Source organism: Hyperoodon ampullatus, assembly GCF_949752795.1.
Source record: "Hyperoodon ampullatus genome assembly, chromosome: 6".
NCBI classification, from domain to species: Eukaryota; Metazoa; Chordata; class Mammalia; order Artiodactyla; family Ziphiidae; genus Hyperoodon; species Hyperoodon ampullatus.
This window is the reverse complement of record NC_136919.1, coordinates 259,495-273,915: the sequence shown is the minus strand read 5'-3', so window position 1 is coordinate 273,915 and position 14,421 is coordinate 259,495. Positions and strand designations below refer to the sequence as shown.

The 14,421-nt window shown below is 47.9% G+C and overlaps 1 pseudogene across 1 annotated transcript; it reads left to right on the top strand.

The window, feature by feature from the left end:
- The first annotated feature begins 10,660 nt into the window (after positions 1-10,660).
- Positions 10,661-12,498, top strand: LOC307054264 (phosphoethanolamine/phosphocholine phosphatase-like; annotated as a pseudogene). The gene is made up of 4 exons: positions 10,661-10,790; positions 10,875-11,141; positions 11,190-11,678; positions 12,481-12,498. The product of its transcript is annotated as a phosphoethanolamine/phosphocholine phosphatase-like (transcript).
- The last annotated feature ends 1,923 nt before the right edge of the window (positions 12,499-14,421 follow it).

The following is a 14,421-nucleotide window of genomic DNA, read 5'->3' as shown; positions in this document are numbered from 1 at the left end:
TCTGATTACACTGGGAAAAGGGATTGGAGTAGGGTTCAAGGTTTTCGTCTGTTCTGGGCCTCTATTTGGATTAGGGTTAAGGGTGGTGTAGGATCATGGTCAGGCTCAGAGGTTAGGGTCAGGGAGCAGAGGAAGGTTCAGAGTTAGAGGGTCAGGAGTGAGGATGGAAATTCAGGCTCAGCGCTCAGGGTTAGAATGTAGGGTCAGGGTCAGGGTCAGGGTTAGAGGCTCAGGGATAGAATTAGAGGGTACATTAAGAGGATGAGTGGCTTCCCTGGTGGCGCAGTGGATAGGACTCCGTGCTTCCAGTGCAGGGGGCCTGGGTCCGACCCCTGGTCAGGGCCCTTGATCCCACATTCATGCCTCAACTAAGAGTTCGCATGCCACAACTAGGGAGCCCGCATGCCACAACTGAGGAGTTGGCAAGCTGCAACTAAGGAGCCCACGAGCCACGACTTAGGAGCCCTGGAGCCACAACTTAGGAGCCTGCCTGCTGCAACAAAGACCAGGTGCAACCAAATAATAAAAAAAAAAAGAGGATGAGGTTTTGAGGGACTAGAGTTAAAGGATGAAGGCTAGAGGGTCAGGGTTAGAGGATCAGGTTAGATGGTCTGAGTCAGGGTCAGGGTAAGGGTTAGGAGTTTACAGGTCAAGGTCGAGTATCTAGGGGCTAGGGGTTAGGAGCATTAGGGTTTAGGTTTAGAGATTAGGAGGTTAGGGTTAGGGAGTGAACAGTAGAGATTTGGGCATTAGGGTTAGTGGGTTAGTGTTAAGCACAACTGGCTCACGGCCCCCGTAACCCCACACCTCTGAGTCCTGTAGGATGGACAGGACTTGCCCGGGGTCACTCACGAATGGGGGTTCACCTGGGCCGCTGGTTATCTACCCCCATCCTGGAACCTGAGAGCAGAAGAACGAAACGTCTGCTCTGGTCACTGACTGTTTCAAATCCAACTCAACCTCAGTCAACGGCTGTTAGGGCCTCAGCAGCCCACAGGGTTTCCTCCTACCATCTGAACTGGAAAGAGTAGTGCTGGCCCCACTTGGCCTGGGCAGCCTGGGTCCAGCACAGGCCTGACTGAGCTCACTCCATGGTCATGTTATGAATTTATACAGAACTTGGTGCAGCGACCTGCCAGCCCCCAGGTGCTGCCTCCTGAGGGCTGCTGGGACCCTCCTGGGACTGCAGGCATCCTTTGTCCCATCTGAGTGGGCATCAATAGACATCAAGTCTCAGGACAGCCCTTGACCTCTGACCATCCAGGCAGTCATCTGTGGTCCTCCAGCTCAAGCCAGTCCGGTCCCTGTCAAGTCTCTGTGGCCAATTACTGAGCTGACCTTGCTGCTGGGCAATTGAACAGCTACCTGGGCAGCACAGACAGCCCTTTGGGATGTTTCAGTTACTAACATCCTTGTGGTTGAGAAAAGGGCCTCCCCCTTACAGGCCCATAGCCTGCCAAGCGAGGTGATAACCGTCTAAACATTTGAGTGTGTCCCTGACACAACAACCATACAGCAGTTGTTGGCCTTGCAATGGCCTTGGATGGCCTTGCAATCCTTTGGGCTTCCAGCTGTAACAAACTTTTGATATATATATATTTTTTGAGTATTAAGTAATTAATTTATGAAATTCTTTTTTTTAAGATTTGATATTAAAGAAAAAATATAGGTTAAACATATCTGGTGGAAATTGATATCTTTGCACAAGTCCTATTTGTTGTTCAACACTTGTGTTATTATTCCTTGGGGTTCATATAGTTTACCTTTTTTTTTTTTTTACATCTTTATTGGAGTATAATTGCTTCACAATGGTGTGTCAGTTTCTGCCCTACAACAAAGTGACTCAGTTATACATATACATATGTCCCCATATCTCTTCCCTCTTGTGTCTCCCTCCCTCCCACCCTCCCTATCCCACCCCTCTAAGTGGTCACAAAGCACCAAGCTGATCTCCCTGTGCTACGCGGCTGCTTCCCACTAGCTATCTCTTTTACGTTTGGTAGTGTATATATGTCCAAGCCACCCTCTCACTTTGTCACAGCTTACCCTTCCCCCTCCCCATATCCTCAAGTCCATTCTCTAGTAGGTCTGTGTCTTTATTCCTGTCTTAACCCTAGGTTCTTCACATTTTTTTTTCTTAAATTCCATATATATGTGTCAGCGTATGGTATTTGTCTTTCTCTTTCTGACTTACTTCACTCTGTATGAGAGACTCTAGCTCCATCCACCTCCTTACAAATAGCTCAATTTCGTTTCTTTTTGTGACTGAGTAATATTCCATTGTATATATGTGCCACGTCTTCTTTATCCATTCATCCGATGATGGACACTTAGGTTGTTTCCATCTCTGGGCTATTGTAAATAGAGCTGCAATGAACATTTTGGTACATGACTCCTTTTGAATTATGGTTTTCTCAGGGCATATGCCCAGTAGTTGGATTGCTGGGTCATATGGTAGTTCTGTTTGTAGTTTTTTAAGGAGCCTCCATACTGTTCTCCATAGTGGCTGTACCAATTCACATTCCCACCAGCAGTGCAAGAGTGTTCCCTTTTTTCCACACCCTCTGCAGCATTTATTGTTTCTAGATTTTTTGATAATGGCCATTCTGCCTGGTGTGAGATGATATCTCATTGTAGTTTTGATTTGCATTTCTCTAATGATTAGTGATGTTGAGCATCCTTTCATGTGTTTGTTGGCAGTCTGTATATCTTCTTTGGAGAAATGTCTATTTAGGTCTTCTGCCCATTTTTGGATTGGGTTGTTTGTTTTTTTGTTATTGAGCTGCATGAGCTGCTTATAAATTTTGTAGATTAATCCTTTGTCAGTTGCTTCATTGGCAAATATTTTCTCCCATTCTGAGGGTTCTCTTTTGGTCTTGTTTATGGTTTCCTTTACTGTGCAAAAGCTTTGAAGTTTCATTAGGTCCCATGTGTTTATTTTTGTCTTTATTTCCATTTCTCTAGGAGGTGGGTCAAAAATGATCTTGCTGTGATTTATGTCATAGAGTGTTCTGCCTATGTTTTCCTCTAAGAGTTTGATAGTTTCTGGTCTTACATTTAGGTCTTTAGTCCATTTTGAGCTTATTTTGTGTATGGTGTTAGGGAGTGATCTAATCTCATACTTTTACATGTCCCTGTCCAGTTTTCCCAGCAGCACTTATTGAAGAGGCTGTCCTTTATCCACTGTACATTCCTGCCTCCTTTAGCAAAGAGAAGGTGACCATATGTGCATGGGTTTATCTCTGGGCTTTCTATCCTGTTCCATTGATCCATCTTTCTGTTTTTGTGCCAGTACCATACTGTTTTTTTTTTTTTTTTTTTTTGAGGTATGCGGGCCTCTCACTGCTGTGGCCTCTCCCATTGCGGAGCACAGGCTCCGGACGCGCAGGCCCAGTGGCCATGGCTCACGGGCCCAGCCTCTCCGCGGCATGTGGGATCCTCCCGGACCGGGGCACGAACCCGTATCCCCTGCATCGGCAGGTGGATTCTCAACCACTGCGCCACCAGAGAAGCCCCATACTGTCTTGATTACTGTACCTTTGTAGTATAGTCTGAAGTCAGGGAGCCTGATTCCTCCAGCTCCGTTTTTCATTCTCAAGATCGCTTTGGCTATTTGGGGTCTTTTGTGTTTCCATACAAATTGTGAAATTTTTTGTTCTAGTTCTGTGAAAAATGCCAGTGGTAGTTTGATAGGGATTACATTGAATCTGTAGATTGCTTTGGGTAGTAGAGTCATTTTCACAATGTTGATTCTTCCAATCCAAGAACATGGTATATCTCTCCATCTATTTGTATCATCTTTAATTTCTTTCATCAGTGTCTTATAATTTTCTGCTTACAGGTCTTTTGTCTCCTTAGGTAGCTTTATTCCTAGATATTTTATTCTTTTTGTTGCAATGGTAAATGGGAGTGTTTTCTTGATTTCACTTTCAGATTTTTCATCATTAGTGTGTAGGAATGCCAGAGATTTCTGTGCATTAATTTTGTATCCTGCTACTTTACCAAATTCATTGATTAGCTCTAGTAGTTTTCTGGTAGCATCTTTAGGATTCTCTATGTATAGTATCATGTCATCTGCAAACAGTGACAGCTTTACTTCTGCTTTTCCGATTTGGATTCCTTTTATTTCCTTTTCTTCTCTGATTGCTGTGGCTAAAACTTCCAAAACTATGTTGAATAAGAGTGGTGAGAGTGGGCAACCTTGTCTTGTTCCTGATCTTAGTGGAAATGGTTTCAGTTTTTCACCATTGAGGACGATGTTGGCTGTGGGTTTGTCATATATGGCCTTTATTATGTTGAGGAAAGTTCCCTCTATGCCTACTTTCTGCAGGGTTTTTATCATAAATGGGTGTTGAATTTTGTCAAAAGCTTTCTCTCCATCTATTGAGATGATCATATGGTTTTTCTCCTTCAATTTGTTAATATGGTGTATCATGTTGATTGATTTGCATATATTGAAGAATCCTTGCATTCCTGGAATAAACCCCACTTGATCATGGTGTATGATCCTTTTAATGTGCTGTTGGATTCTGTTTGCTACTACTTTGTTGAGGATTTTTGCATGTATGTTCATCAGTGATATTGGCCTTTAGTCTTCTTTCTTTGTAAGATCCTTGTCTGGTTTTGGTATCAGGGTGATGGTGGCCTCGTAGAATGAGTTTGGGAGTGTTCCTCTCTCTGCTATATTTTGGAAGAGTTTGAGAAGGATAGGTGTTAGCTCTTCTCTAAATGTTTGATAGAATTCGCCTGTGAAGCCATCTGGTCCTGGGCTTTTGTTTGTTGGAAGATTTTTAATCACAGTTTCAATTTCAGTGCTTGTGATTGTTCTATTCATATTTACTATTTCTTCCTGATTCAGTCTTGGCAGGTTGTGCATTTCTAAGAATTTGTCCATTTCTTCCAGGTTGTCCATTTTACTGGCACAGAGTTGCTTGTAATAATCTCTCATGATCTTTTGTATTTCTGCAGTGCCAGTTGTTACTTCTCCTTTTTCATTTCTAATTCTATTGATTTGAGTCCTCTCCCTTTTTTTCTTGATGAGTCTGGCTAATGGTTTATCAATTTTGTTTATCTTCTCAAAGAACCAGCTTTTAGTTTTATTGACCTTTGCTATTGTTTCCTTCATTTCTTTTTCATTTATTTCTGATCTGATTTTTATGATTTCTTTCCTTCTGCTAACTTTGGGGTGTTTTTGTTCTTTCTCTAATTGCTTTAGGTGCAAGGTTAGGTTGTTTATTCGAGATGTTTCCTGTTTCTTAAGGTAGGATTGTATTGCTATAAACTTCCCTCTTAGAACTGCTTTTGCTGCATCCCATAGGTTTTGGGTCGTCGTGTCTCCATTGTCATTTGTTTCTAGGTATTTTTTGATTTCCTCTTTGATTTCTTCAGTGATCACTTCGTTATTAAGTAGTGTATTGTTTAGCCTCCATGTGTTTGTATTTTTTACAGATCTTTTCCTGTAATTGATATCTAGTCTCATAGCATTGTGGTCAGAAAAGACACTTGATACAATTTCAATTTTCTTAAATTTACCAAGGCTTGATTTGTGACCCAAGATATGATCTATCCTGGAGAATGTTCCATGAGCATCTGAGAAAAATGTGTATTCTGTTGTTTTTGGATGGAATGTCCTATAAATATCAATTAAGTCCATCTTGTTTAATGTATCATTTAAAGCTTGTGTTTCCTTATTTATTTTCATGTTGGATGATCTGTCCATTGGTGAAAGTGGGGTGTTAAAGTCCCCTACTATGAATGTGTTACTGTCGATTTCCCCTTTTATGGCTGTTAGTATTTGCCTTATGTATTGAGGTGCTCCTATGTTGGGTGCATAAATGTTTACAATTGTTATATCTTCTTCTTGGATCGATCCCTTGATCATTATGTAGTGTCCTTCTTTGTCTCTTCTAATAGTCTTTATTTTAAAGTCTATTTTGTCTGATATGAGAATTGCTACTCCAGCTTTCTTTTGGTTTCCATTTGCATGGAATATCCTTTTCCATCTCCTTACTTTCAGTCTGTATGTGTCTCTAGGTCTGAAGTGGTTCTCTTGTAGACAGCATATATATGGGTCTTGTTTTTGTATCCATTCAGTCAATCTGTGTCTTTTGGTGGGAGCATTTAGTCCATTTACATTTAAGGTAATTATCGATATGTATGTTCCTCTTCCCATTTTCTTTTTTTTCTTTTTTTTAAAAATTCTTTTCTTTTCTTTTATTTTTGGCTCTGTTGGGTCTTCGTTTCTGCGCAAGGGCTTTCTCCAGCTACAGCAAGCGGGGGCCACTCTTCATCGTTGTGTGCAGGCCTCTCACTATCGTGGCCTCTCTTGGTGGAGCACAGGCTCCAGATGTGCAGGCTCAGCAGTTGTGGCTCACAGGCCCAGTCGTTCCGCAGCACGTGGGATTCTCCCAGACCAGGGCTTGAACCCGTGTCCCCTGCATTGGCAGGCAGACTCTCAACCACTGAGCCACCAGGGAAGCCCCTATTCCCATTTTCTTAATTGTTTTGGGTTCGTTATTGTAGGTGTTTTCCTTCTCTTGTGTTTCTTGCCTAGAGAAGTTCCTTTAGCATTTGTTGTAAAGCTGGTTTGGTGGTGCTGAACTCTGTTAGATTTTGCTTGTCTGTAAACGTTTTAATTTCTCCATCAAATCTGAATGAGATCCTTGCTGGGTAGAGTAATCTTGGTTGTAGGTTGTTCTCCTTCATCAGTTTAAATATGTCCTGCCACTCCCTTCTGGTTTGTAGAGTTTCTGCTGAAAGATCAACTGTTAACCTTATGGGGATTCCCTTGTGTGTTATTTGTTGTTTTTCCCTTGCTGCTTTTAATATGTTTCCTTTGTATTTAATTGACAGTTTGATTAATATGTGTCTTGGCGTATTTCTCCTTGGATTTATCCTGTATGGGACTCTCTGTGCTTCCTGGACTTGATTAACTATTTCCTTTCCCATATTAGGGAAGTGTTCAACTATAATCTCTTCAAATATTTTCTCAGTCCCTTTCTTTTTCTCTTCTTCTTCTGGAACCCCTATAATTCGAATGTTGGTGTGTTTAATGTTGTCCCAGAGGTCTCTGAGACTGTCCTCAGTTCTTTTCATTCTTTTTTCTTTATTCTGTTCTGCAGTAGTTATTTCCACTATTTTATCTTCCAGGTCACTTATCCATTCTTCTGCCTCAGTTATTCTGCTATTGATCCCATCTAGAGTGTTTTTAATTTTATTTATTGTGTTGTTCATCATTGCTTGTTTCATCTTTAGTTCTTCTAGGTCCTTGTTAAATGGTTCTTGCATTTTGTCTATTGTATTTCCAAGATTTTGGATCATCTTTGCTATCATTACTCTGAATTCTTTTTCAGGTAACTGCCTATTTCCTCTTCATTTGTTAGGTCTGGTGGGTTTTTATCTTGCTCTTTCATCTGCTGTGTGTTTTTCTGTCTTCTCATTTTGCTTTTCTTACTGTGTTTGGGGTCTCCTTTTTGCAGCCTGCAGGTTCGTATTTCGCATTGTTTTTGGTGTGTGTTCCCAGTGGCTAAAGTTGGTTCAGTGGGTTGTGTAGGCTTCCTGGTGGAGGGAACTAGTGCTTGTGTTCTGGTGGATGAGGCTGGATCTTGTCTTTCTGGTGGGCAGGTCCACGTCTGGTGGTGTGTTTTGGGGTGTCTGTGGACTTATGATTTTAGGCAGCCTCTCTGCTAATGGGTGGGGTTGTGTTCCTGTCTTGCTAGTTGTTTGGCATAGGATGTCCAGCACTGTAGCTTGCTGGTCGTTGAGTGAAGCTGGGTGCTGGTGTTGAGATGGAGATTTCTGTGAGATTTTCGCCGTTTGATATTATGTGAGGTTGGTAGGTCTCTTGTAGACCAGTGTCCTGAAGTTGGCTCTCCCACCTCAGAGTCACAGCACTGACTCCTGGCTGCAGCACCAAGAGCCTTTCATCCACACGACTCATAATAAAAGGGAGAAAAGGTAGAAAGAAAGAAAGTAAGAAAGGAGGGAGGGAGGGAGGAAGGAAGGAAGGAAGGAGGGAAGGAAGGAAAGAAAGAAAGAAGATAAAATAAAATAAAATAAAGTAAGAGAAAATAAAGTTATTAAAATAAAAAATAATTATTAAGAAAGAAATTTTTTTAAAAGAAAAACAAAAACAAAAAACCAAAAACAGACGGATAGAACCCTAGGACAAATGGTGGGAGCAAAGCTATACAGACAAGATCTCACACAGAAGCATACACATACACACTCACAAAAAGAGGAAAAGGGGAAAAATCATAAATCTTGCTCTCAAAGCCCACCTCCTCAATTTGGGATGATTTGTTGTCCATTCATGTATTCCACAGATGCAGGGTACATCAAGTTGATTGTGGAGCTTTAATTTGCTGCTTCTGAGGCTGCTGGGAGAGATTTCCCTTTCTCTTCTTTGTTCGTACAGCTCCCGGGGCTCATCTTTGGATTTGGCCCCGCCTCTGCATGTAGGTCGCCGGAGGGCATCTTCGCTCAGAAAGGACGGGGTTAAAGGAGCCGCTGATTCGGGGGCTCTGGCTCACTCAGGCCGGCGGGAGGGAGGGGCACGGAGGCGGGGCGAGCGTGCGCCGGCGCCAGAGGCCGGCGTGACGTTGCAGCAGCACGAGGCGCGCCGTGCGTTCTCCCAGGGAAGTTGTCCCTGGATCCCGGGACCCCGGCGGTGGCGGGCAGCACAGGCTCCCGGGAGGGGAGGTGTGGACAGTGACCTGTGCTCGCACATAGGCTTCTTGGTGGCAGCGGCAGCAGCCGAAGCGTCCCACGCCCGTCTCTGGGGTCCGCGTTGTTAGCCGCGGCTCGCGCCCGTCTCTGGAGCCTCCTTTAAGCAGCGCTCTGAATCCCCTCTCCTCGCCCACCAGGAAACAAAGAGGTAAGAAAAAGTCTCTTGCCTCTTCGGCAGGTCCAGACTTTTTGCTGGACTGCCTCCCGGCCAGCCGTGGTGCACTAGCCCCTTCAGGCTGTGTTTACGCCGCCAACCCCAGTCCTCTCCCTGCGCTCCCACCGAAGCCCAATCCTCAGCTCCCAGCCCCGCCCGCCCTGGCGGTTGAGCAGACAAGCCTCTCGGGCTGGTGAGTGCCGGTCGGCCCCGATCCTCTGTGCGGGAATCTCTCTGCTTTGCCCTCCGCAGCCCTGTTGCTGCGCTCTCCTCCGCGGCTCCAAAGTTCCCTCCCTCCGCCACCCGCAGTCTCCGCCCGCGAAGGGGCTTCCTAGTGTGTGGAAACCTTTCCTCCTACACTGCTCCCTCCCACTGGTGCAGGTCCCGTCCCTATTCTTTTGTCTCTGTTTATTCTTTTTTCTTTTGCCCTACCCAGGTACGTGGGGAGTTTCTTGCCTTTTGGGAGGTCTGATGTCTTCTGCCAGCGTTCAGTAGGTGTTCTGTAGGAGTTGTTCCACGTGTAGATGTATTTCTGGTGTATCTGTGGGGAGGAAGGTGATCTCCGCGTCTTACTCTTCCGCCATCTTCCCCTCGTGCCAAACTTTTGATATTCATACTCATTAAGAGTGAAAGATATGGGAGCAACTGGGCCACCCAATGGACAGTTTCACACTGAGGCTGCATGGTCTTGGAGAGCCACGTGCACCCATGTGGTCTCTGAAAGCTGCCAATTATGGATTCCATGACACGGCATAATCCTTGAGCCTCCCACTGCTTCATTGAGCAAGAATTTCCTAACCACCATAGCATTTAGTCTCTGCTCTTTGTAAAGGAGCGAGGAGACTGGATAAATGAGCAGTATTGTTCTTGGGGGATGGGTGAGTCATGTGGCCAGGGGGCAGGTGTGACTCCTGGGCTCCCACCACTAGAGACATCAAGGAGGGCTGTGCCTTTTGCAAGAGGAAGAGGTTCTTGCTGTTGTGGACGGACAGCAAGAGCACTGGATGGGTGGCTGCAGCCCCTGACCCTAAATCAGCCTCTTCCTTCCTTGGCCTTCAGATCCCACAGCTATGCAGTGGGCCGTCAGTGGTGTGGAATCTGTCGCTTTCCCCAAGCCAGCATCTGTTCTCAGGCCAAAGTCCAGAACCTCAGCTTTCCTTTGGGAACTTCTTACCTGTTTCCAGTCCAAACAGTTCCAGAGGGCTGATGTACGTTCCACCCACCTTGAAGATGGGCATATGATCCACATTTAGCCAATCCCATGTTCCATCCTATGGGTGCTCTGATGGGTTCAAGGACGATGCTATGACCCCAAACCAGGCCAATGACGTTTATTTTATTTTATTTTATTTATTTTATTTTTTGGCCATGCTGTGCACGTGGGATTTTAGTTACCCAACCAAGGATCGAACCTGTGCCCCCTACATTGGGAGCGCAGAGTCTTAACCACTGGACCACCAGGGAAGTCCCATCCCCTCATTTTCAAAACTGCTATGGATTTAAAGCACACAAGATGGTTGTGATATGAGTGGCCTTTTTCAGTATGACTTCTTTGACTTAGAATGTTTTCAATGTTTATCCATGTTGTAACATGTATTATCAGTGCTTCATTCATTTTTTAAAATTGTGGTTAAAAATACATAACATGGGGATGGGGGGCAAGTGAAGGGAACGGCCCAGATGCACAGCATTCATGGACCCTCTGGACTGGAGGGACTCGTGAGAGCCGGAGCCCAGAAATCCGGGGATGGATAAGACTCAGCGTCCCCTCCAATTCCCATGAGCGCCCCTTGCTCCATCCTGCGCCCAAATACCTCAGCTAGGCCCTCTCCCCACTCTTTACACTCCAAACTCAACCGGGATAGACCTCCGCAGCCGCCGCTCCCCACCCTGCAGGAGAAGCTCAGAGGTACTGTCTCCCTTTCCTCTGAGGGACTCTTTTTGGTGACCACAAAAGGATTTGATCGCTCAGGACAAAGCTGGTAGGGGACAGCGGGATGGCTGCGCGCGCCGCGCTTCCTCCTGACCTTCGACTTTGACTTTGACGAGACTATCGTGGACGAAAACAGCGAAGACTCCATCGTGCGCGCGCCGCGGCGGGCCAGCGGCTGCCTGAGAGCCTGCGTGCCACCTAGCGCGAGGGCTTCTACAACGAGTACATGCAGCACGTCTTCCAGTACCTGGGCGAGCAGAGCGTGCGGCCGCGGGACCTGCGCGCCATCTACGAGGCCTGTTGCTGCAGAGGCTCCCGAGAGGGGAGGTGTGGACAGTGACCTGTGCTCGCACACAGGCTTCTTGGTGGCGGCAGCCGGGCACGGGCGAGCTGCTGCAGTTTGTGGCCAAGCAGGGCGTCTGCTTTGAGGTTATTCTCATCTCAGACGCCAACACCTTTGGCGTGGAGAGTGCGCTGTGCACCGCCGGCCACCACGGCCTGTTCTGCCGCATCTTCAGCAACCTGTCGGGGCCTGACCCTTGGGGGCTGCTGGCGCTGCGGCCCTTCCACGCGCACAGCTGCGCTCGCTGCCCCGCCAACATGTGCCAGCACAAGGTGCTCAGCGACTGCTTGCGCGAGCGGGCCCACGACGGCGTGCCCTTCGAGTGCCTTTTCTACGTGAGCGACGGCAACAACGACTTCTGCCCCATGGGGCTGCTGGCAGGCGGCAACGTGGCCTTCCCGCGCCACCGCTACCCCATGCACTGCCTTATGCAGGAGGCGCAGAAGGCCGAGCCCAGCTCCTTCCGCGCCAGGGTGGTGCCCTGGGAAACCTCCACCGAAGTGCGCCTACACCTGCATCAGGTGCTGAGGACGTGGCCTGCAGGGGGCACCCGGGCGGGGAGGGGGTGGGGCGGTGGGGGTCGGGAAAGAGAAAGCTAGTTTTATTACTCCCTTTCCCTTTCGTTTTGGTATATCCCTCCAGGATTTCCCGGAATCCCAGGTTGGTCCATTTGGGGACTGGAGGAGGGAGTTGGGAGCTGTCCCCATCTGTGCAGTTAACCCAGCTCGGCTGCCTCCCCCAGTTCCACTGCAAGCGAATTCTGGAGTCTGGCCGCACCTGGGTGGCGCGCATATCTGAGCAGGCAGCAGTGTTTCCACAAACCTTGTCCTCTCAGTTGGGAGGACGGGGTTCCCTGTCAGGGTCGAGAAGGAACATGTCCCGCCGCGTTGTGGTTAACTGTTGCCTTGGGCTGCGTGGCCTCCCTCCTCCAGTTTTCTGTCCAGAGGACCTAGGCCCCGAAATGTCCCCCCCCCGACCTCCCCCGCACCGGAGTCCCCGCGGAGAGAGGTGGCGCTCCTTGCCGATGGTCCCAGGCCTAGATCTTGCTTTACCTACTGTGACCCTACACTACACTCCTTGCCTCCCCCCACGCTGTCAGCATCCCCACAGGATAAAAAGCTAGAGGGAACAGTCACCTCCTGTTGGTGGAAAGAGGTAGCACACTGTCCCGGGGCTCGGGTCTGGCCAGCCAGGGACCTCACAAGAGCCCGAAGATGTCTCCTTGCACCCCAGCCTCCTCTATGCAGCAAGAAACCAGGGACTTACCCAAAGTCGCCCCACTGACTGGGCCCTTTTGAGTCCCCCTCCTCCCGTATGGAACAGAAAGCCATGATGCTGTAAAGCAGAGCCAGTGGAAACCCAAGGCCCACCTCCCTCTTCGGGAGTTTCAGGGCTGTAAAGGAGGTGAAGGGGCGGAGGTGAGCGAGATGTCTCACGCTGCCGTCTGGGGGATGAGGGCGAGGTGAGCTCTGCTCTCAGAGAGCCCCACCTAAGTGAGGGAGCTGGTCCCCACTCTTGGAGGAGTGCCCAGCCTGGGGAACCAAGACTGAATACATAACAAAGCAGGCAACAGGCAAAAGAGCAGGGTGCGGCCCACCTTCGCAGAGGGGCACAGGGGTCTAGTGTGGAGGGCTCAGTGAGCACCGAGGAGATGGGAGATACTGCTGCTTAGGGCAGGCAGAGGAGGCTCAATGAGCGGGAGCCTTACAAGTGGGTTGCCTTTCAGTCCCTCTGCCCGCTAGCCCTGCAGGGCAATCATCAGGAGGTCATAAGAATTTTTTTTTTTTTTTAATTCTGTAAGGCTTTTTTCTTTCTTTTTTTTTTTTTTTAACCCCACATTTGTTTATTTATTTATTTTTGGCTGTGTTGGGTCTTCGTTTCTATGCGAGGGCTTTCTCTTGTTGCGGAGCACAGGCTCCAGACGCACAGGCTCAGTAGTTGTGGCTCACGGGTCTAGTCGCTCCGTGGCATGTGGGATCTTCCAGACCAGGGCTCGAACCCATGTCCCCTGCATTAGCAGGCAGATTCTCAACCACTGCGCCACCAGGGAAGCCCAGGTCATCAGAATTTTATTCAAAGTTGGCACTTGCAGCTGGAGACCCTGTCTTGCATGGCGTAAGGGTCCCCTGTGGGTAAGGTCACCAAACTCCTTGGCTTCCAGTTTTTTTTCCTGTCTCCAGCAGGCATCTGGGTACCTCCTCTGTCTTTACCAGGACCCCTTCCCACTGAAATGGCGGGAAGGAACAGACACAGCTCACAGCCCAGGAGGCGTGCCGGACTGGTCCAGTCTTGACTGGAGCAGGCTTTGGTGTGGGACTCGAGGCTCACTCAAGGCGGTGCTTGGGTCAGCATCCCAGAGATCCCAGGCTGTCAGCAGCTGGGCTGCACATAGTTCCCGGGGAAGAATCCAGACCCCTCTGAGCCTATGCCCTCACAGCAGCCATCGGAGTAGTGGTGGGTGATGCAGATAATGGTGCCCTCAGAGAAGGAGAGTTCGTTGTCCTTCTGGCGGGTGTATGGGTACAGTGTCATTACTGCAGGGCGGGAGGAGAGGGGTGCCGTGAGATGTACCTCCTGCCCTGCCACAGGGATACCTGTGCCCACATACTGGACTCTAGGGGGCAATGTGGGGAGTGGGGCAGGAGATGCCTTCTTCAAAGCCCCAGGACTCCTCCCCAGCTGAGCTAATATTCAGTATCAGGCCAGCTGCTTCCCTCCTCTGTGGGGGTGCGGTGGGGTGGAATAAAAGGCTCCACAAGTGTGACACAGGCCATCCCCTCCACTCCAAGAAACCTCAGTGTTTGAGAGCAGGGCCCCAGGATCTACCCATGTTTTGTAATCTGCTTTCAGGCCCTGTTCATCCTGGTCTTCCCACAGTGTCTCTGGCAGGTGCTGGAGGTATTGCTCAGTAGGTGCTGTAGTAGGTGCTCAGTAAATACAGCAACATTGAACAGTGTAGACGTGGCCGAGTGAGCCTTGGGCAAGTCACTTAGTTTAACCTCTCAGGCTCAGCTTCGTCTGTTAAATGGGAGTGTGAAGATCCTAGGAGATTAAGTAAAAGTGAGAAAATGAATGAGAAGCTTTGACTCTGGGGTCTGGTATAGAGCAGGGGCTAAATTATGTTAAACCCCCCCACATAATATAACATTTACCATTTAAATCATTTTGAGGATACCGTTCTATGGCATTAACTACATTCACATTGTTGTACAAATATTCTCAGCATGCACCTCCGGAACTTATTCATTTTCCCTATGGGAAATT